Genomic DNA, 22,401 nt, shown 5'->3' with positions numbered 1-22,401 from the left:
TTGACTTTTTTCCCCTACCTCTAAAGAGTTCCTCTTACGCAGGTAACTGACTTCCCTAATGCCAAATCCAACTAACATTTTCACGTATGTCACTTTCTGTGTGAAACCTTTCCTTTTCCCGAGGCCTCCACAGGCGAACTGGTGTCTGTTGCATTGGTTTTCTTTTTGTACCTTGTGGACATCCTGATCAAGCACCTTAAATATTTCATTGCACATATTATATATATATATATATATACACACACACACACACATACATAAAACCCCTCTACTAAAATGTAAGCTGCCAAACTCTGAATTTCTATCTTTAATGTTTAGAATTGCTTCTAAATATTTAGAACCTAATACAGACTAGGTTCCCAATAAATACTTTACAAATGAATTTAATGACTAAAAGTACTCCTCTGAAGTAGAACTTATCATTCTGGACAGCTCCTTGCCTTTTTAAGCCAGTTCCTCTCTCAGTTCCCAGGGCCTCTTTTCTCTTCCTAGTTTTTCATCAACCTCTTACACCTTCTCGCCTATCTTCTTTCCCCACATTCTTTCAAGGTTGGTGTTTCTAAGTGTCCCAAGGACTTTATAAAATCTCCCTGCATGATTTCATATACGTTCATGTTTTCAATTACCACCTTCATGCTGATGACTCCAACATCTGTATGTCTTGGCTACAGTTCCAGGCTTACATAGACAGTTGCCTACTAGTTGCCTCCATTATAGCCCCAAACTGCCTCATGCTCAGCCTGTCCAAAGCTGACCTCATTACCCTCTTCTCTGTGACGTGCCACAACCTCCTGGTCAAGTCCCATCTTGAAGTCTGTTTGTAACTGTCTCTGAATTCCATATTCTACTCTGCGTCTGTCTGTCTCACTCACAGAGGACCTGTTCTCTCCTTCCTTCAGGTCATTCTATTTCAAGACTTAAAAAGAGAGTTAAGTCAATGTTTTTAGTCCTTCAATAATTCTCTGTACGCTTCAGGATAATTCTCCTTCCCTGAACATAACATGCCTCTTCCTTTGTCCTCCACCTGGAAGACCCTTCCCACTGTATCAGCCAGCCAGTCTCTTGTCCAAGTAATTTTTAATGTGTGCCTTCTATGTGCAAAACACTGGGCTCATATGTCTTCCTTAAAAAAGCTTCTCTGATCTGCCTTCCCATTTCACAAAATGGCCATTTGCATAGGATTTATCAAACTCTATTATGATTACTTATCTACATGTCTCTTTTTCCCCCTCAGCTTTATTGAGATATAGTTGAGAAATAAAACTGTAAGATTTAAAGTGAACAACATGATGATTTGATACACATATACATTGTGAAAGGATTTTCTCCCATCAAGTTAATGAACACATCTGTCACTTCACACATTTATCCCCCCCCACGGGGGTGTAGGTAAGAACATGGAAATTCTACTGTTTCAGCAAATTTCAATTTGTGTCTCTCATCATCTCTTTCCTGTGGGACCTATTCTAATGCTCAGCCCATACCAGGCATTTAACAAATGGCTGTTGATGGAATGGATGGCTGAATCTCTCACGGGTCCTCACAAGGAGCCAAGCCTCCATCTCAGCTCACTTCCCAGCACTCCACCCCATGCACCCCTTATGTTTCACAGGATGAAATTACTCAAACCCTCCCAAGCTCAGCCTCCACTTTGACTCCTTACTTCTAACCATACAATCCATCTCCAGCGATGGTTCTTCCACACTCCCTGGTCCAAAGACCTGCAGAGTTCCTATTCATCCTTCCAGGCCCACCACCAGTGTCGCATCCTGTGTGACTGTTTTTGATTCCCTCAGAATGTGTTAGATCCTCTTCTGAATATTCCCATAGCAGTGTATACAGTCTAAAACTTACTCTCGCACATATGCTATTTTTTAAAAATATCATTATATCTGTTTTCTTCACCAAAACAGGAAAAGATTGAGGATGTGAAATGTCTACCGATCTTAGTATTCTCAGCCAATTGGCACTATAAACTGGAATGGCTGACTGGCTAAACACATGTTCAAATATGGGCTTTAGAAAAATTAAATTGGCAAAAGAGTAATTAGGAGTATAATACAAAGGCACCGAACACCTGAACTAGGATGCTGGTAGTGATGACAGAAATACTAAGAATCTCAAGGTGGCAAGGTTAAAAGGAATTGACAACCCAGCAAAAGTTAAGAAGGAGAGAGAAAAAGCAAAATTAATTCCAAGTCAGCTTTATTGGGTTATGCACCGCTTTGACTATCTAAAGAAAGCTAAGGGCATCATTCCTGAAAAAAATGCACATATGCTCATTCACAAAGCCTTTTTTGCATAGTCAATCAAGAGATTCCTTTCTTAAATATCCCCCCTTAAGTTCATACACCACTACTTTAAAGTTGTGAGACTGGATGGTTTGGAGGGTGTGATACCATTAAGGAACCTACGAACAGCTTGAAAAATAGCTAGTTTAGAGACGTGGAGGGAAGTCGGGTTCTGAGAATACAGAATCCCTTTGAGTGTGTGTGGTTCTGACTGCTTTACAGAGACCCTTGAGGAGCACGTCCTGTGCAATTTCTAAGGATGTTGAAGCCTGAGGCACTGATATATAACAAGTGGCTTAGTAGTTAGCCCAGCTGAGTGCCTAGCAAGTGAAACTCAACTTTTTTACGTACTAGCCCTAACAAAGTGAAAAAGATCAGCTTGTGGGATGGGTACTTGTAGAGAAAACTCATGACTTTGAAGGCAAAATTTAAATTACGAGCCAAACAATCATTTCCTCATGTGAGAATCAGCAGATATATCATTGATCTTGAATATCGAGATTTACTACATTGAGTTTGAAATGCTAACGGGCCACAAAGGCAAAGATGCTCATTAGATGGTTGAAATGGTTACTCACAAAGAAACAAACTGATACAGATTTGAGATTCATTCCTACTAGAGTGAATTTCAAACAGTATCTAAGTATGAGATTAACAAACATGACAGGCAGATTTCTAAAATAGTCCCATGTATTCATGTATTAATGTATTAATACTTCTGTGTAGTCCTCTTTCCTTGAGTGTGGGTGGAACCTGTGACCTGTTTCTAACCAACAGAAAATGGTAGAGGTGCTAGGATATCACTCCTGTAATTCCATCACCTTATATGGCAAAGATGAAGATATTTTGTGGATGTAATTAAGGTCCCAAATCAGTTAACGATGGGTTATTTAAAAGGGAGATTATCTTGGATGGATCTGATCTAATCAGACGAGTTCTTTAAAAGAGGGACTGAGGCCCTCCCTGAGTTCAAAGAGGTTCTTCAGCTGCCCTTGAAGGAGCAAGCCTGAATTCTGCCAACAACCCTGTGAGCTTGGAAGAGGACTGCATGCTTAGAGAATGTCACAGTTCCGGTCAACACCTTGGCTGCAGTCTTGTGAGACCCTGAGCAAAGAACCCAGCTAAGCCGTGCCCAGACTCCTGACCCCATCAAAACTGTAAGATGATAAATACAGGTTGTTTGAAACTGCTACCTATATGGCAATTTGTGATGCAGCAGCAGAATACTAACAGGCCTGTGGAAAAAGAATATGAAGAGAATCGAAGAGGGTCAAAAAATTCTGACATGTATGTCTCAATTTGAGAGACTGGAAAAAGAAACAGGGACAATCATGGGCATTCAAAATGGGTAACGCTCAGATGGTGCCTTAGTTATTCTGGGCTGCTTAACAAGAATTCTAGAGATTGGGTGGCTTAAACAACAATATTTATTTCTCACAGTTCTGGAGGCTGGAAGTTTGAGGTCAGAGTGACAGTGTGGTCAGGTTCTCTCGAGAGCCCTCTTGGTTTCCTCACATGTGTAGAGAGAGCTTAGGTCTCTTCAAACCCTTGTGAGGGCACCAATCCCATGATGGGGGCTCTATTCCCGTGACCTCATCCAAACTTAACTGCTTCTCGAAGGCCCACCTCCAATACCATCACACTGGGGATTAAGGCATCAACATAGGAACTGGGGCGGGTGGGGGGTGGGGGCAGAAACATTCTGTCCACAGCCGGTGCAGACTTTCTGATACTAATGTAGCAGCTGATATAGGAAGCCCAAACGTATATATATCTGATATTTTTTAAAATTGCTTAAAATACATAGCCAAGCCAAAAGTTAGAAAGAACAACCCCATTTGCCAGAAATGAAGAGAGGCCCAAAGTGAGAGCCCTGAGTAAGAGCTAAGACAGAACAACTCACAGGGATAAAGGAAACAATTACAGACCTTCAGGACTAGAGTTCTACTACTGTGAGAAGAATAAGCAAATAGCCCCAGACCCATGCTTGATGGAAAGCTTGAACATTCCTGTCAACCACACAAGGTTGACTTGTTAGTGAAAATGGAACAAGGAAAACTCCACCAAACCAACACAACAAGGCAATTAAAAAACAAGAAGTACAAAAATTAGAAGTGAAGAGACAAAAGGTTGCATATTTTTAGGTGACATAATCATTTACATGAAAAACAAGGTAAGCTATGATAACCAACAGGATGAACTACTATAAAGGACTGTTGTAATAATTTACCAGAACAAATATATAAAAACCATTAATGCCCCTTGGTTCTAGCAATATCTAATTAGAAAACATAATTAAAAGATTTCATTTATAATAGCAACAAACAATGAAATTGGAATTAACATAATAAGTAATGTCAGAACTCTATGGAAAAATTTTTAAGAAAAAATTATAAAATAACTGTAGCATACATATAGTTTGAAATTTTAAAATACAAAAAGAAAGAAATATTATTTTTAAATGCCCTCCCACCCTTCCTCAGCCACTTAATTCCCTTTCCCAGGGAAATCACTCTTGGTTTCTTATGCATTCTTTCAGAGATATCCTAGGCATACACAGGCAAGTATATATTTTTCTTATATTTTTTACAAAGTGACAGCATAGTGGAACATTGCTCAGCACCCTACCTTTCTTCACATATCAATTACCTTGAAGATAATTTCATATCAGTACATATGAAGCTGCCTCATTCTTTTAAAGTGTAGCATTACACTTTAAAATTGTATTATACTTACATAACCAGTTCCCTGTTAATGAAAATTGGTACAAACAACGCTATTGTGTAAAATCCCTGTACATAAATCATTTCCCATATTTCCAGGTACAAAAACATCTCATTTAAATTGCTAGAAGGGGAATTGTTAAGTCAAAGGTTATGTGCATTTAAAATTTTGATAAGTCAAGTAGCCAATAAATCTCCTGAGAGGTTGCGCTAATTCACATTGCACCAGCAATGTAGGTTAGTGCCTGATTTCTCCCAACATATTCTCCATTTCAGTGTTTTTTCAAAATTTGATCTTTGCCAATATGGTAGGTAAAAAAATGATCTCATGCAAATGAAAACACACACAGTAGTATGGTTATAATAAAAAAAGACCGATTAAAAAGTTTTGGTGAGGAACCATCATATGCTGCTGATGGTAGGAATTTTAAATGATGCAGCAACCCTGGAAAACAGATTGCAGTTTTCCAAAAACTTAAACATAAAGTTACTATATTCAGCCCAGTAACTTCAATCTTAGGAATACACTGAAGGGAAATAAAAGCATATGTCCACACAAAAATTTGTACATGAATGCTTATAGCAGCATCATTCCACCAAAAGATAGAAACCACCAAAGTGCCCATCAGATGATGAATGGATAAACAAAATGTGGTATATCAATACTATGAAGTAATATTATTCAATTATAAAAAGGAATAAAGTACTGATACAGCTATAACACAGATGAACCTTGAAAACATGCTAAGTGAAAGAGGTCAGTTGCATTTATATGAAATGTCCAGAATGGGCAAATCTACAGACACAGTAGATTAGTGGTTGCATAGAGTCAGGAAGGAAGGAGAGGTTGGAAGCGACAGCTAAAGTTTATAGTGTTTTGTTGGGAGATGATGAAAACAGTCCAAAACTGATTACAGTGATGGTTGCACAAGTCTGAATCTACTAAAACCAATGAATTATATACTTTAGATGAATAAGTTATATGGTATATTAACTATATCTCAAACTGTTACAAAAAATATCTCACGTTGTTACCAAAAAATGGTCTCAGTGCACTTTAAATTTGCGTTCCTATTATTAAAAGTGAAGTTGAGCATCTCTCCATATATTTATTGGCATTTCAGGTTTTTCCTTCTGTGAATTGTCTGTTTACATTCAGTACTAATTTTCTATTCCTTTCTTCATTACCAAATTTATCGGAGTTCTTTGTGCATTTTAGGTACAATAAGATGCTTTACAAATTGGCCAAAAATATAAAGTTGGTATGATAGGTGGAAAAATGGCCCCCCAAAGATACTTACATTTTAATCCCCACAACCTGTGAATATGTTAACGTTACAAAGTCCACTGATTAACAACTTTAATTCCACTTGCAACCTTAATTCTCTTTTGAGGTTGCAAGTGGAATTAAAGTTGTTAGTCAGTGGACTTTGAGAGCAGGAGATTATCCAGGTGGGTCTAATGTAATTACAAGGGTCCTTCAATGTAAAAGAGGGAGGCAGGAAAAGGAGTATGAGTGATGTGATGTGAAAAACACTTGACTGGCCATTGCTACCTTGAAGATGAAGGGAGCCATGAACCAAGGGATGTGAGTGAACTCCAGAAGCTGGGAGGGCAAGAAAATGATTCTCCCTTAGGGTCTCCAGAGAAGAGTACAGCTTTGCCAGCAAATTTATTTTAGCTCAATAAGACCCACTTTGGACTTCTGACCTTCAGACCTTCAAACATGTGTGTTATTTTAAACCACCAGGCTTGTAGTAATTTGTTACAGAAGCAGTAGGAAACTAATACAATTGGATAATACAAAATTCTGAAAAGGATGAGGAGAAATGGATATCCTCAGGTGCTACTCATGTGACTGCCAACTGGTACAGCCAATTTTAAAGAACAATCTTGTACTTGGTGCAATTGAGCACGTGCATCACTTACGACACAGCACTTCTATTTCTGGGTGTGCACCTTGGAGAAACATCCTCATACATGCACAAGAGACATACACAAGAATGTTCAAGGTATTATTTGTGGTAGCAAGAAGTTGGAACCAACTAAGCCTATCAATATGAGTATGGATGTAGAAATGTGGGTTATGCTTTTGAAGGAATTCTATGCAGTAGACTGAAACAATGAACCAAAGCTGCTTGTAACATGGATTGATCTCAAAAACATGATGTTGAGAGGGAAATAAAAGTAAAAACAGTATTAAATTTATAAATTCATTTAAACTTTTACAACCACAACAACATTAGATATTTATCACAAATTCATATGTATGTAAATAAACACATAGAATGTGGAAAGACATACATTATATAAATGAGAGTGTCAATGGGATGGGAAGTAAAACAGGACTGGAAATAGACAATAAGAAAGGGAGAAAAAGTAGACAAAACAAAAAGCCAAAAGGGGTATGAACTAGACTCACCAAAATAGAGAGAGATAACTCAAATAAATAAAATCAGAAATAAAAGAGGAGACATTACAACTGATATCACAGAAATACAAAAGCTCATAAAAGACTACTATGAACAATTATATGCAAAAATTGGACAACCTAGAAGAAATAGATAAATTCCTAGAAACATACAAGCTACAAAGACTGAATCATGAAGAAATAGAAAACCTGAATAGACTGATTACTATTAAGGAGACTAAATCAGTAATCAAAATCTTCCCAGCAAACAAAAGTCCAGAATCAGATGGTGAATTCTAACAAGTATTTAAAGAAGAACTAATGCCAAGTCTCCTCAAAATCCTTCCAAAAAACCAGAAGAGGAGGGAATATTTTCAAATTCATTTTACAAAGCCAGCATTACCCTGATACCAAAACTAGACGAGGCCACTACAAGAAAAGAAAATTACAGGCCAATATCCCTAGTGAACACAGATGTAAAAATCCTCAACAGAATATTAGAAAACCAAATTCAACAATATCTTAAAGGATTATATGCCATAATCAAGTGGGATTTACTCCAGATGTACCAAGATAGTTCAATATCGACAAATCAGTGTTATACCATATCAACAAAATGAAGGATAAAAATCATATGATCATGTCAATGAATGCAGAAAAAGCATTTGACAAAATTCAACATCCATTCATTATTAAAAACTCTCAACAAAGTGGATATAGAGAGAACATATCACAACATAATGAAAGCCAAATATGACAAGTCCATAGCTAACATAATACACAATGGTGAAAAGCTGAAAGTATTTTCTCTAAGATCAAGAACTAGGAAGCCTATTCTTGCCACTTTTATTCAAAATAGTACTAGAAGTCCTAGCCAGAGCAATTAGGCAAGAAAAGAAAGGAAAATGCATCCAAATTGGAAAGGAAGAAGTAAAACTATCACTATTTGCAGATGACATGATACTATATACAAAATCCTAAAGATGCCACCAGAAAACTGTTAGAACCAATAAATGAATTAATTCAGTAAAGTTTCAGGATACAAAATCAATATATAAAAATCAGTTAGGTTTCTATACACCAATAATAAACTATCAGAAAGAGAAACTAAGAAAACAATTCCATTTACAATTGCATCAAAAATAATAAAATACCTAGGAATAGATGTAACAATGGAAGTGAAAGACCTGTACACTGAAAATTATAAGACAATGATGAGAGAAACTAAAGAAGACAAGTAAATTGCAAATAAATTGAAAAATATTCCATGCTCATAGCTTGGAACAATTAATATTGTTAAAATATCCATACTTCCCAAATAATCTACAGATTCAATGCAATGCCTATCAAAATTCCAATGGCATTTTGAAAAATAGAACACATCATTCTAAAATTTACATGGAACCACAAAGGACCTAGAATAGCAAAAGTAATCGTGAGAAAGAACAAAGTCGGAGATATCACGCATCCTGTGTCATACTATATTACAAAGTGATGGTAATCAAACAGTATTGGCATAAAAACAGACACAGATCAAAGAAATAGAATAGAGAGCCCAGAAATAAACCCACACACATATGGGTTTATGACAAAGGTGTCAAGAATACACAATGGGGAAAGAACAGTCTCTTTGACAAGTGATTCAGGAATAACTGGACAACCACATGCAAAACAATAAAACTAGACCACCCTCCCACACCTTACACAAAAATTAGCCCAAAATGTATTAAAGGCTTGAACATAAGACCTAAAACGATAAAACTCCTAGAAGAAAATATAGGCAGTAAGCTCCTTGACATTGATCTTAGCAATGATTTTTTTATATTTGACACCAAAAGCAAAGGCAAGAAAAGCAAAAGTAAACAAGTGGGACTACATCAAACTAAAAAGCTTCTGCAAATCAATGGAAACCATCAACAAAATGAAAAGGCAACTTACTGAATGGGAGAAAAAACTGCAGATCATATATCCAATAAAGGGTTAATGTCTAAAATATAAAAAGAACTCATACAACTCAATAGCAAAACACACAAACAAACAAAAACTTGATTAAAAAATAGACAGAGGATCTGAATAGGCATTTTTCCAAAGAAGATACACAAATGGCCAACAGGCATATGAAAATGTGCTCAATATCACTAATCATCAGTGAAATGCAAATCAAAATCCCAATGAGATGTCACCTCACCTATTAGAATGACCATTATCAAAAAGGCAAGAAATTGCAAGTGTTAGAGAGGATGTGGAGAAAAGGAAACCCTTGTGCACTGTTGGTGAAAATGTAAATTGGTGCAGTCACCATGGAAAACAGTATGGAGCTTCCTCAAAAAAATTAGAAATAGAGCTACCATATGATCCACCAAATCCAGCAACTCTACTTCAGGGTATTTATCTTAAGAAAACAAAAGACAATTAACTTGAAAAGACATCTGTCCCCTCATGTTAATTGTAGCATTATTTATAATACCCAAGATATGGAAACAAAATTAATGTTCACTGATGGATGAATGGATAAGTAAGCTGTGATATATATATTTTTAATTTATATACATTATATATGTATGTATATATATGTGTATATATGTGTGTGTATATATACATATACATATATATATGATGGAATATTATTCAGCCATAAAAACAAAGAAATTCCTGCTATTTACAACAATATGGATGGACCCTGAGGACATTATGCTAAGTGAAATGTCAGTTAGAGAAAAACAACACTGTATGATCTCACTTACATGTGGAATCTAAAAAACAAAAAGCCAAACACCAAATTCATGAATACAGAGAGCAGATTGATGTTTGATGGAGGCAGGGGGTGGGGGTGGGTGAAATTGGTGAAAGTGGTCAAAAGTTACAAACTTTCAGTTTTAAAATAAAATAAATAAGTCCTGGGGATGAAATCAGCATGGTGCCTATAGTAAATCATACTGTATTATATATTTGAAATTGCTACAATGGTAAATCTTAAAAAGTTCTCATTGCAAGAAAAATAATTTGTAATTATGTGCAGTGATGAATATTAACTAGACATTGTGATGATCATTTCACAATATACACATATATCAATCACTATGCTGTACCCCTGAAATAAATACATTATATGTCAATTATATCTCAATAAAAATTGTAAACATGAAGTTTCTCTGATGCTTAAATTCAGCTTCCAAAATTTATCCCACAAAATAGCCACAAATGTTCAGTAATGAGTATATAAACTATGTAAAATATGTTTCTTACAATATCATGTGTGATAATAAAAAATTAAAAATTAAAATGCCCATTAAAATGAAAATAGTCCATAAATTGTGACCTATTTGTGTTATAGATGTGATGAAGTTGTTAAGAAAAATATGAGGTAGGCTTATATGCATTGACATGGAAAGAACTCCAAGATAAAAAATGCTAGAAAAGAACAGTATATATACCATAGTCGCAAATACACCCACACAAGGAAAGGGAGAAAGGTGTATGTTTGTGAATACAGTAAATAGAAATTGGGTGTAGACGTCAAAAGTTGTTAACAGTAGACTCAGCTGCAAGTGTTTGTTTGGAACTTTGCATAAATTCAAAAAGCGTAAAGTGTCACAATCAAAGTATGGTCTGGATGAACCTATAGAAACTATGAGAGGACCAAAATCTCCCGAAACCAAATCTGATCATTGCTAAGTTTGTGATAAGGATGGGGAACAAAGGGGACTGTTGCATGTTTTGTTCTCCACTCTTGTATTCTTGACTCTTTCCCAAAAAAAAAAAATATTATATATATATATATATATACACACTGATGTATTAATTGGAAAAAAGGGAGGAGGTGAGGAAGGACTTTAAAAGACAATTGTATGCTGTGTGCTCCATGTACGACAATTACACTCAACACAATTCTAAACATTTAGGGCAAGGTCAGCAAATTTTTTCTGTATAGGACCAGATAGCAAATATTTTAACTTTCATAGATCGCGTGACATTTACAATCTCTAGAATTCAGTAAAAAAAAAAATACTAAATGGGCAAAGAAGCACAATTAATGTGACTCATAAGTAGGAGAAACATCAGATAATCAAAGAAACCCAAGAAATCGCAGAGATGATAGAAATAGCAGACAAGGACTTTACTACAACTATTATAAATGCACTCAAGGATTCAAAGGAAAAACTAATAAGAATACAAACAGAAACTATACAAAATAATAAATGGAACTTCCAGAGCTGATAAATATTTTAACATCTTATATAAAACTAATTGGATGGATTTAAGATTTGACGCTGCAGAAGAAAGCAATACACTTGAAGTAGTCATAGTATGGAATACTTGTAGCTATTGAAAAAATGAATTAGATCTATTATGTATGTTGTGGAATAAAGTTTATGCCACGTGGCAAAGAAAAACAAAGTAGACAGACTGACAGACAGACAAATGGATAGCATGGCTCAATTTTTTAAAAGTAAAAAAAAAAAACTACCATGCTTTTATACATCTATAAAGGCATGAAGAAAAATGCAGAAAGATTCTCACAAAACTATTATTTTGGAGGAAGAGACTGGAGGGGAGAGGACAAATTATTAATTTATCCTATTATTACTCCACTGTGTTTGACTTAAAGGAAAGGATACTTAACTGAGATTCTTTCCGTCTGTTTTAACAGAGGTCCTATAGACCACAATCAAAAACTTTATTACATCACCCAGCAGACAGCAGTGCTTCAGACCAATGACTTCTGACTCCTGGTGTCTCACATTTTTCTCTTTTTCAAAGGGGAGCACTCATTGCTCCTGTTCCACCACTTCACACTTTGTGTGAGGGAGCAGGGTGCAGGTAACATATGTTTGAGGATTGTAGGCAGTAGATCAAAGGAGTCTTATCCCACTAGGTAGCCACTATTCCTCATTTCCCAGAGAGCCTGGCTCTGAGCTGGACATGGTGAGCGGACAGGATTTGAGCTTATTTCACTTTGGAAATCAGAGAATATTTTCTATGTATGAGAAGCATAGAGTAAAGAGATTTTTGATGCCTAAAAGACTGATATATAGAAAAGAATGTTAATGCTCACCAAGCATCTATATTTAAGAATGCCCTTTAAGAGACTTTTATTGACCAATTCTGTAACTAACCAACTAAATAAATAAGAAACATCTGTGTGGTTTTATGTAGGAATGTTTGTAAGAAATTTGTCTTTTATGTGAATCACTCTCCTCTTTAGAAGAACCTACAAAACACTTTCTTTAGGGCCACCAAAAATTCTGCTTCTGATGACCAGATTACACCATCATATTATGGAATCTGTGAATCTTGCAAATAATGTCTCTTAGATTTAGCTGTTGAGAATAGCAGAGCCAGACTGTGAATCAAATTTATATTGCATGGGGCCCTGTGGCTGTCAGGGTTTTACATTTGCCTCACATCTCATTTTACTCTTTAACCTTTATTTTCATTTAATAAGGCTCCTCTTGAAAATGCATTGCTCCTATCCAAGAGATGGCATTTTCCATGTGGTTTGTTCGTCTATAAACAACATCTGTGCTTGTTGAATGTCAGTTGTGGAAAACATACAACTCTGCATTTTATGAATCTTTGGGGATTACCAGTAATTTACGAATCTTGCACCACAATATTATGTATAACCCTTTCAATATATGACAGTACATGTATATTTAGGAGTCATATTGGTGTCCTATAAGTGTAACATTTTGGACAGCTGAGAAAAATTGATAAGCAAAAACTTTCAGAAGTGGAACTTTTGCTAAGTGAAGCAGAAGAAGAATAAATAATCTAAGACTCTAATTTCCTTATTAAAGACAAAGGTTAAAATGTATGTCAAAACCTTCTTGCCAAGCTTAACTGGTGCCAGAATTTGTCTGATGCACTAAATCACTACTTTGGCAACCATCTCTTAGTATTTATTCTGACAAATGACACTCACTTGTTCACAGCACAGTGTGAGTAAGTATTTTCAGGACTTTTGGTATCAACAGTGAATCAAAATAGGCATTTAAAGGAATGGAAAAGTACCAGAAATGGAAACTGAACTAGTATTTCCTAGAAAAGTCTTTGTCACTGTCACTGTGGTTATTCACTTAACTGAGCTTTTGATTTGCAAGTGCACTCATCTAACTATGGCCAGGCAGATGGCCATCTCACATCCACACAGTTAAAAATAAGCATCGTAACTCTCACAGGTTGATACTTTCGTTTGTATGTTAGGCTCTTTTTTTTTTTTTTTTGTGGAGCTGACTTTTAGTTGGGGTCAGACAAAAAGCAGCGCAGGGACTTTATGTAGTATGTTTGAAGGTGACACATGCCACCGGGGAAACAAAAGCGACTGCAGGGGGCGGAGTGGACAGTTGAGTGGGATAGTCAGGAGGAGGGCTTTGCTGAGAAGGTGACAGTTAAGCAGGAAGGTAAGAGAGCAGGTGCCCTCTCTCTGGAGATGTCTCCAGACGTCTCCAGGCAGAAGATGAGAGAGGGCAAGGCCCTGAAGCAGGAGCCTGCCTGGTCTGTTTGGTGCACAGTGAGCAGTGTGGCTTCAGTGGTAAGCAGGAGGTGAGGGTCTTGGAGGCTCTTGCTTCATCAGGCATTCTCCACTGTCTAGGGCTTGTTCTCAGAAAACAAACAAGATTTTTTCCCTCTAACTAGATAGTTAACCACTGCCAATCACCGTTTATCTATTTAGGGAAACTCTCCAGATATTAAAAGAAGGAGGAAGAAAAGGAAGAGAAGAGAAGAAAGACAATAGGTCTTTCTGACCTCTACAGATGGTTAGATTCCATATGGAAGGGTCACTGACTTGCTAGGAAAAACTATATACAATTTTCCAACTATTCTTGTTTTAACTCTGTTGGAAGTCTGAAGATTCAACACCACTTATAGCCACGATGCACCAAAGAGAATGTGATCTCTCCAGAACAAACCAATTCAACTCAATAAATATTTGAGCCCTGTCCTATGCCACTCACAGTGCCAGGTGCTGGAGATAAGGGAGACAGATGTGGTCCTTTCATTCATGGAGATTACAATAACAGGAAGGACGCAGGGAGGATGGGAGAACTGCTGTTATCAATAACTATTAGCACAAGCCTTCCCTCAATATTTAACCCTAAACTGAATGATATACTGATGGACTTGGAAGATGATAGCTTCTCTAATAATACTTATTAGATTGGTCATCTTCTGAAGTATCTGTATCTAGGGAAAAAAGAGAATAATGAAGGCTATTACTGTTGCCTGCATCTTATAGTTGTATCCTAATTTGTTTTGCTTCATTAACAGATTCAAGTCCTTTGTCCAATACCTCTCATCTGTTTCCCTAAAGAAAATGGCTCAGGTGCACTGGAACACCATCTTGGGTCTGACTTAGCAACTTTATAAGATGCTACAATTAGAAGTTAATAGACTAGTGGTCTTTAAACATTTTAGATTGCACATGCCTTAAGAAAAAAGGGATTTGAGACTACCTCCCCAATACGTGTTCAGTTTTCTTTTTAGTTTACTTATAAATTTATATATATGTAAATGAATATATATTGCAAATATACATTTACAACATATACGTTGTGAAAAGTACACAAAAACAAATTAATTTTAAAATGAGATAAAGAGTATAAAATACATTTTTGGAATATTTATTAACAAAATAAAAATGTTTCTTCCCACTAAAAATTATTTAAAAAATAAGCTAATCCATGAATTATACAAGCTTATTATTAACATTTGGTTACCATCATTTTATTACAACAGATTTCACACGGAGCAGAAGCTGTGCATTTTCAACAAATGGGTTCAAAAATTCACTCAATTACTCAACTGAAAAATTGAGGCAAGATAGTAAATTGGTTCCAAGTTTTTTAAAGCTTTTTTTGCAGGTAAAAATGTTACATAATTTTTAGCCAAAACCCCTGCCCCCCAAACATTTTGAAATTTTCTATTTTCAAATGTTCTCTTTATAGCACTTTCTCACTCAGTGTTAAATGTTATCTTTCCTTCAAGGGACAAAGAAGCCTTGTTTTCTTGTTTTTGTTTTCTCCCAGAAAAATCTATTAGATTCCATATTATCAAGAGACATATCATCACTACAGAAAAGATCAGCAAATTTAGAATATTTGCCCTTTTTGGTAAAAGGAAAAAAAAACTTTTAACTAAAATAACTCTTTTAACTTTGTTGTAAAGAATTTTCACAGCCACTTACCATCTCACTACGCAAGTGTTAAGATTCTACAATTTAAAGGATTTGTTTTTATCAAATTATTCGCATAGCTAATTGCTGAAGTAGGTAAACTACAATATGTTACAGCCTCAAAAAAGCAATCAATGTACACTGCTGAATTCTAAGATGTACTTTTTTCCCCATATTTAACCTCTTATGCCTACTGCCCAAACAGTATGGCCATATACTCGGCTCTGCGCATGCTCAGCAAACCTGGCTCGGCTTTAGGGAACTGGAAGAACATTCCAGAGGTAACAGTGGGACATTCTTTTATGAAATGTGGCCTTATTAATAATCGTATCACTGACGATACTGGGCGAAACAAAAAAGTGATCAGGAGTGTTAGACACTAAATGTGCACGTATCTAAAGACGATTTTAACTAAGTTTATTTTGCTTATATTTTCCTTTTTCTTTTTGAATTAGCAAGAGTGATAGATGATAAACATGTATGCCTAAATAAATCTAAGAGATATTTTTTAAAATTTAATGAAAAATATTGTAAGTGACAAGGAAGCATCATGTCATAATTTTATGTGACAGTTCTTTTTATTTCTTACTAGTATATAAAACACGGTATGTCTTACAGTTGAATTCCTGGATTCAATGAAATGTTCTAAATAAAAGCACTGCTGTCATCCCCTCTGCACTGCACAGTTTCCCCTCTTCCCTCACAACTCCACTTACATAGAACATGGGACCATCTACGGTCGGGGTCATGCCATCTATTAAATGTTAATTTTCTCTTACTTTTTAGTTACCAAACATAAATGAAAGTTCTAGTATTTTCTTCCCACACCCAGACTTGCACACAACCCACTGTGGAGACCACGGCACAGGGTGTTGTAAGAGGTGGGCAAGCATAGAGGAGGAACATCTCTGAGGAAAGTTCTCTACTGAGTATCAGCGTAGTGCCACTTCTGCGTGGCTGTGAAAGGCGGGACCACGATTCGGCCGGGCTTTTCATACCTGGGCGAATAATTACCGCACCTACCCGGTCAGTGGTAAAAGCTCAGGCTTCGGAGCTCGGCTTTCCTGCCCGCACGGTACCGGAGGGAAACCGAAGGTGCGCAGCGATAATTACCTTGCTCCCGGCGACACAGGCACAGCCGGCCACTGGCGGAACCAGACCCTGGCCCGGCCGCTTCGACCGTCCGCCGTGCAGCCGCTCGCCCTCCGCCGCGGCCCGGGCCCCGCCCCCCGCACGTCCGCGCGCGCCTCGGCGCCCGAGCGCCCACCCCGGGGCCGCCAGGGGGCCGGGCACGGGCTCCGGGACGCCCGGGGCGCACACGGCCGGCGCGGCACGTGCGCCTCGCAGCTCCCGGCCACCGGCTCCGCGCCGGCACCGCACTCGGCCCGCGGGCTGGCGACGCGCGGTGAGTGACCTGGGGTTGGGGGGCGGGGGGTGGGAGTGGGTGGGGGTCGGGAGGTGCCGGGGACGCCGGGCTTCCGTGCCTTGCTTCTCCCCGGGGTGGAGGGAAGGATGGGATTGGGGGCGACCTCTCTTAGTCAAGTTCCCCCCTCTCTGGGCGTGATGTTCGCTTGAAGGTGTTGGTTGGGGTTGCGGAGGGGGCGCTCAGACTGAGCCTCCAAGGCGCTCGCTGAGACGGGAAGCAGAATGGTGGGCGCATGAGGAAGGGAGGGGATGGCGTCTGGAAAGGGCAGCGGGCACGCCGCAGGGTCCAGCTTTGGTCCAGGCCCACGGGCATGACTCGGGGCTTGAAAGTGGACCTTTGGGTGAGCAAGATATTGGGGAGTCTTCCGTAGTCTTGCGTGGAGGTGAATTGTCCCTCTCTCGGCAGCACTTTCCTGGGGCCTCTGTGGCCCCACAGAGTCCTGCTGGCCAGTTACCAGCAGAATGCTCTGGTACTAGCCGAGCCTTATGGCTAATGTCAGTTTTCTCATCTGTGAAGTGTCTCTATAGAGAGGCCCTTTTCGCCTAATTGAGGGGCACTAAATAGAAGCATTGGAAGGGATTAAGTATCCCCGTGATTAGATCTGGGTCTTACAAATAGCAACCCAAAAGCATACAAAAAGTTTGTTTCCTGGTATGTCTAAGAACAGGGCAAAATTAGTCGCTGTTCTTTTTTAAACTCTGGTGATTGTTACAGTCTCCTCCGTGTATATCCTGTGTGGATAAAAATCTTTATTGATTTGTACCTAGCCCTTGAGTATCATTGTTATCCACTATAATTCTTTCAAAACCCAGTGAAGTGGTTATTAGTATTCCCATTTCACAGATATGGAAACTTTTGCACTTTCACAGAGGTAGTTACAGATTTCTGGCTTCAGACTCCATGTTCCTTGCCTTTGTGCCTCTTACTCATAACACGATATCCACCTCCACTTGGACAAACAAACCTTTGATTCTCATTCCCATTAACAGAGCACTGGCACAGTGCTCTGTTTCTCTGTCCAGCATGTACCTGAAAGGACCTTAGTGGCTAAGAACTGACACTCTTCTCCATTTTAATGTGAGATCCTCAATTCATTACTATCACTTTCTTGGGCGTGAAAAGCTCTAGAAGAGTTTGCAGTGTTCTTTTATGATGCATCGTATTTCTTGAATGTTATGATGTTTACATAAATTCCCAAATGTTGGCAAGCTCTGAGTCTTCTCTGTATTAGAATGAGTTTTAGTGTGGAAAAAATTCTAAAGCACACATGAGATTTTTATGGGAGAAGAATCCTCGAAGTACAGGAGATGCTGCACATCATTTCTCAGCTGTGGACTTATTTTTTAATTACTGCCCTTGCTTTGTTCTCTGACCAGTTATTTGTCATTTTTGCAGTTGCACTCACAGCACTGCTTTTGACTTCCACATGTAAATTTGTGCAGGCTAACTTGAAAAGAAAGCCAAATCCCAAAGAAGGCTTGTCTAATTTCTTTGGTTCTTGGAATCTTGTGGTGCTCTTTTCTAATAGTAACAATGGTTTTTTACAGTACAGATGTGTGTTGACCATCTGTTACGTTCAAGACATTGTGCTGGTCACTGTAATAAATATGAAGACATGAGAGTCACTGTCCTCCAGGAGTTAAAACTATTTGGGAAGACAGTAATTATGAGAACACTTTACTGTTGTCAATGATAGATGGCATAAAGTCATCTATTATTAAGGAAGCATGGGATCTAGTTTTAATCAAATTAATCTTTCAATGGCAAGCTAGATGAATGGGCCAAGAGACAGGTCAAAATGCCTAACTTAATTCCAACATGTTGTTGATAAGTGATGTTAACCTTTTTCTTATTATAACAATGGCAGATGATAATATTTATTGAGCTCTTGCTATATACCAGACACTGTGCTAAAAGCTGCTCATTTAACTGCCATGATAATCCCGTGAGGTAGGTGATATTTTTATTCTCATTTACAATTGAGGAAATTCAAGCATAGAAGGTAGTTTAAATGTATCAAATTCTGAATTTACTTCTGATTTTTCTGTATTATCATGGTCAGCTTGCAGATTTCCCCACCTGTAGGATAGAGATACCCATAGTTACTTTACTTATGCCAAATATTAATAGCTCATTCATATGCTCTGCATTGTGAAAAATTGCTAAGTAAATGCCTATAAAAGATTATTAAGATTAGAATCTTAACTTACATCTCTTTTGCAGTAATATGCAGAGGAAAATGTTAAGAAAAACATCAAGCAGAGACGCTGAGACATGGGGTTGTTAGTGTAGAGATTTCAGTTGAATTTTTAGTTTATAGAAGAAACCTTGATGAATATTGTGGGTTGGTGATCAATAGTCTTAGTCCCCTCACCTCCCCCGAGGTGCCTCCAATTATCTTAAGATAGTTGTGAAATTCCTAGAAAACTCTTAAAACAAAGTAATTGTAATGTGCTTTAATATTTTTAATGCCTCATTGCACTAGTGAAAGACTCAGGGGCTGATGTTACAGATCTTGCCAGAATTTCACAATACTCAAGACCCAAGGATAGACCAGCCAACCCCACGCCGCTGTCCACAAATAGACTTCAAGACTGAATTTGCTCAAGGAGAGACATTTCCAATAAATTAAAGAACAAAAGTTAGTGAAAAGATTTAATTTCCTCAATAAATGTGGATTTCCATTTTTTAAACAGGGAGAAGGGGCTTTGAAAGGTGAAATTACTTGCAACGATGACAGGAAGAAGTAGAGAAACCAGGGTGGCACCTGGCCCCAGATACCATGCTCTTTCCAGTACATCATCCTTTCCAATAAAAGATAGCTTATTTTATTTATAGCTCTTGAAGGATGCAGAGAGTAGAAATAGAGAAGATTGAGTTGTTGAAGCTTAAATGAATATGTGTCATGAAAATTGTAGCCTTATGGAGCTAATTAAAGAAAGGAAAAACAGCAAATAACACCAGTCGATTTGAAAGTACCTTGTTTCTTCAAGACTCTATCCGTGTCTTGTTTCTTCTTTCTTTGTTTCCTTTTTATTGTTCTGTTGTGTGAATGCTTGTTCAATTTATGAGACAGTTCATAGTACACATGATTCTGGGGTTGGGGCCTGATAAGATTCCTTAATGCATTTTAAATGTAATTTGTTCACACAAAACATTTCAGGAGTCTCTTATATCTGGTGTAATGGATCTGAAATGGAAAGAAAGACAAATAAGACTGATGGAAAGAACATTCCAGAAAAACAGAAGAGAAGGGAGGAAAGCCCAAGGAAACCTTTGTTAAGAAAAATGATAAAGAGGTCGTAAAGAGGGAAAGGAGAAAACACTCTGACTGAAATTAAAAAAAAAAAAAAGAACCAAAACTTCAAGCAAGAGAAGGAACTTCTCTTTCTTTTCTTCTCTGAGTAAAAGTAGGACTACAAATGCTTCCCCGTAGATGAGAGAAAATTCAAGAGAGCCTCAGCAGCTGCAAAAGACAGGAAAACAGGTGTGCCTCCAATTCAGCTCATGTCATGGGAGTTGGAACTGTTGGTTAGAAAGACGAAAAAGCAGAGAAGGGTGATGTGGTTACTTTCTTTCCCCTTCAAGCCATGTAACATGGCATTATGAAGGGGCTGATATGATGATCGGCGGGCTGGCAGGCCAGGATTTGTCTATGTTATGGCTTATTAAGATTTTTTTCACCAAATGGTAGACTCAGAAGAAAGAGGGAGATGATGGTTCACTCAGGAGGCTGGCTGTTTTCATGACGTAGCTCATGGACAGGCACGGAGAAGAGAAGGATGGCTCCAATGACTTATTTGCAAGTTAGCTATTGGATGGATTTGATTTCCTTTTCCATCCTCATAATGGAATAGATCATTAGAAATGGTTACATACTGTATGTACACCTGGGTTTTTTGGTCTGTTTGATCCTCTTGATGGAGGCGGGTATCAGAAATAATGATTCAAGCTTCTGAAGTTTAAAGCATTAGGTATTGTAAGTGCTTTACTAGATGGGTATCATAAATTTTGTACGTAATGTGCATGAACATCATAAGAGATCGGTGGACTGTAGCATTAGCATTAGGGCAGTATTAATATTAGTGTTATTGTTAGTATTATGCTGCTACTGTTGCTACTGATCAGAAGCAATCTCACATGCTAGAAGTAATGTTGAATTAGAAATTGGGAGCACCTTCTGGTCTGGATTATTCATGTGGCCTTTGGCAAGTCCCCTCTTTTCTCTAGGACTTAGTTTATCTATCTATAAAATGAGAAATGGAGAATAAATGATTTGCAAATTGTTGTCTTTAAACTGGTCTGCCACCAATGAGACTTTTCTGTCAGTAGCCTTGCCAGCAGAAGGGATGGATTTTGTACCCTGCCTCATTGAGTCGAGTGGGTAATTACTGGCATGTATTCGTAAGGCAGATGGCCTTAATGCACGTTAAAACAATCATTTGGTTGTTCTGCAGTGGCCCAGGCTCAAATGTCAGCTGTTGGGAGGGGAAAGGAACAGCAGGGCATGGTAATTGCTAGCTAACCTTTGAGGTTCCTCTCTTCTCTGGCTTATTAAATGCTTTGATAGCCAGGCTTAAGATTGCCTAACATATAACGTTTTACCTAGCCTAACAAAACATACAGTACATTGCGAGTCATAAAAGTGATTTATTTAGAAAAGAGATTCAAAAGCTGGACCCAGAAGGGGAATGGGAGCTAGCCTCAGTGGAGTGCCTACTCTGTGCTGGGTATTCTCATGGGCGCATGGCACTAGCATAGCCATCTTCCTGGTAACTTTGTCTAGGTGGGTATTGCTATACTTACTGAGTGAATGAGGAAATGGCACCCTTACGGTTAATAGCACACAGTGGAACTGAGATTCACTAGCCTTTTTCTTTTCCACAATACCATGCTGCCCCTTGAACTTACTGTGGTGCTACAGAAGAAAAGTAACATGGAAATAGGAAGTATTCTTGCCTGCATGAAATTTTCACCGTGGTAAGGGTTTTTCTTAGCCTAGTCAAATGTGATTTTGAAGGAGCTTTGTATTTTGTGCTTCTTCCTGGAGAAGTGAGGGAAGAGACTCACTGAGGGGGTGACTGTTGTCTTTGCCTTCCTGCCACTTGCTTTGTTTCTGCCTGGTCCCCGCCCCCCTCCCTGAGACATTGTTTTCACTGTCTGGAAACTGTCACCACTTGAGTGATGAGTCAATGACATAGCACACTTTGATTTTCTGATTCAAGACAGGGTTGTAGTTTTAATATCGACCCCCCAGGCAGGCTGTATGAAGGATGTTTACAGTTGACAGGTTTCATTTTATTGGAAGATACCTCATTTACTTGAAGGACTTCTGAGTTTCTTATAAATGAAGAAGCTGTTTTACCTGGTCATTC

General features: G+C 38.0%; 2 protein-coding genes across 6 annotated transcripts in view; one reads left to right on the top strand and one right to left on the bottom strand.

Moving 5' to 3' along the window:
- C13H1orf141 (chromosome 13 C1orf141 homolog) overlaps positions 1-16,839 on the bottom strand; it is a 152,133-nt gene extending 135,294 nt beyond the window's left edge. Inside the window, exon 1 of the mRNA XM_072974236.1 lies at positions 16,714-16,839. The gene's annotated coding sequence lies outside the window, so the exon portion shown is untranslated. The remainder of the gene's footprint in view (positions 1-16,713) is intronic.
- Positions 16,840-16,869: 30 nt separating this feature from the next.
- Positions 16,870-22,401, top strand: part of IL12RB2 (interleukin 12 receptor subunit beta 2) — a 70,864-nt gene continuing 65,332 nt past the window's right edge. For 2 of the 5 annotated variants that reach the window (XM_072974228.1, XM_072974225.1), the window contains exon 1: positions 16,870-17,005. The gene's annotated coding sequence lies outside the window, so the exon portion shown is untranslated. The remainder of the gene's footprint in view (positions 17,006-22,401) is intronic. The other 3 variants (XM_072974229.1, XM_072974230.1, XM_072974226.1) reach the window with 2 other exon arrangements.

The sequence above is a fragment of the Vicugna pacos genome, chromosome 13 (genome assembly GCF_048564905.1).
Source record: "Vicugna pacos chromosome 13, VicPac4, whole genome shotgun sequence".
In the NCBI taxonomy this organism is placed as follows: Eukaryota; Metazoa; Chordata; class Mammalia; order Artiodactyla; family Camelidae; genus Vicugna; species Vicugna pacos.
This window is presented reverse-complemented; position numbering and strand designations above follow the sequence as displayed.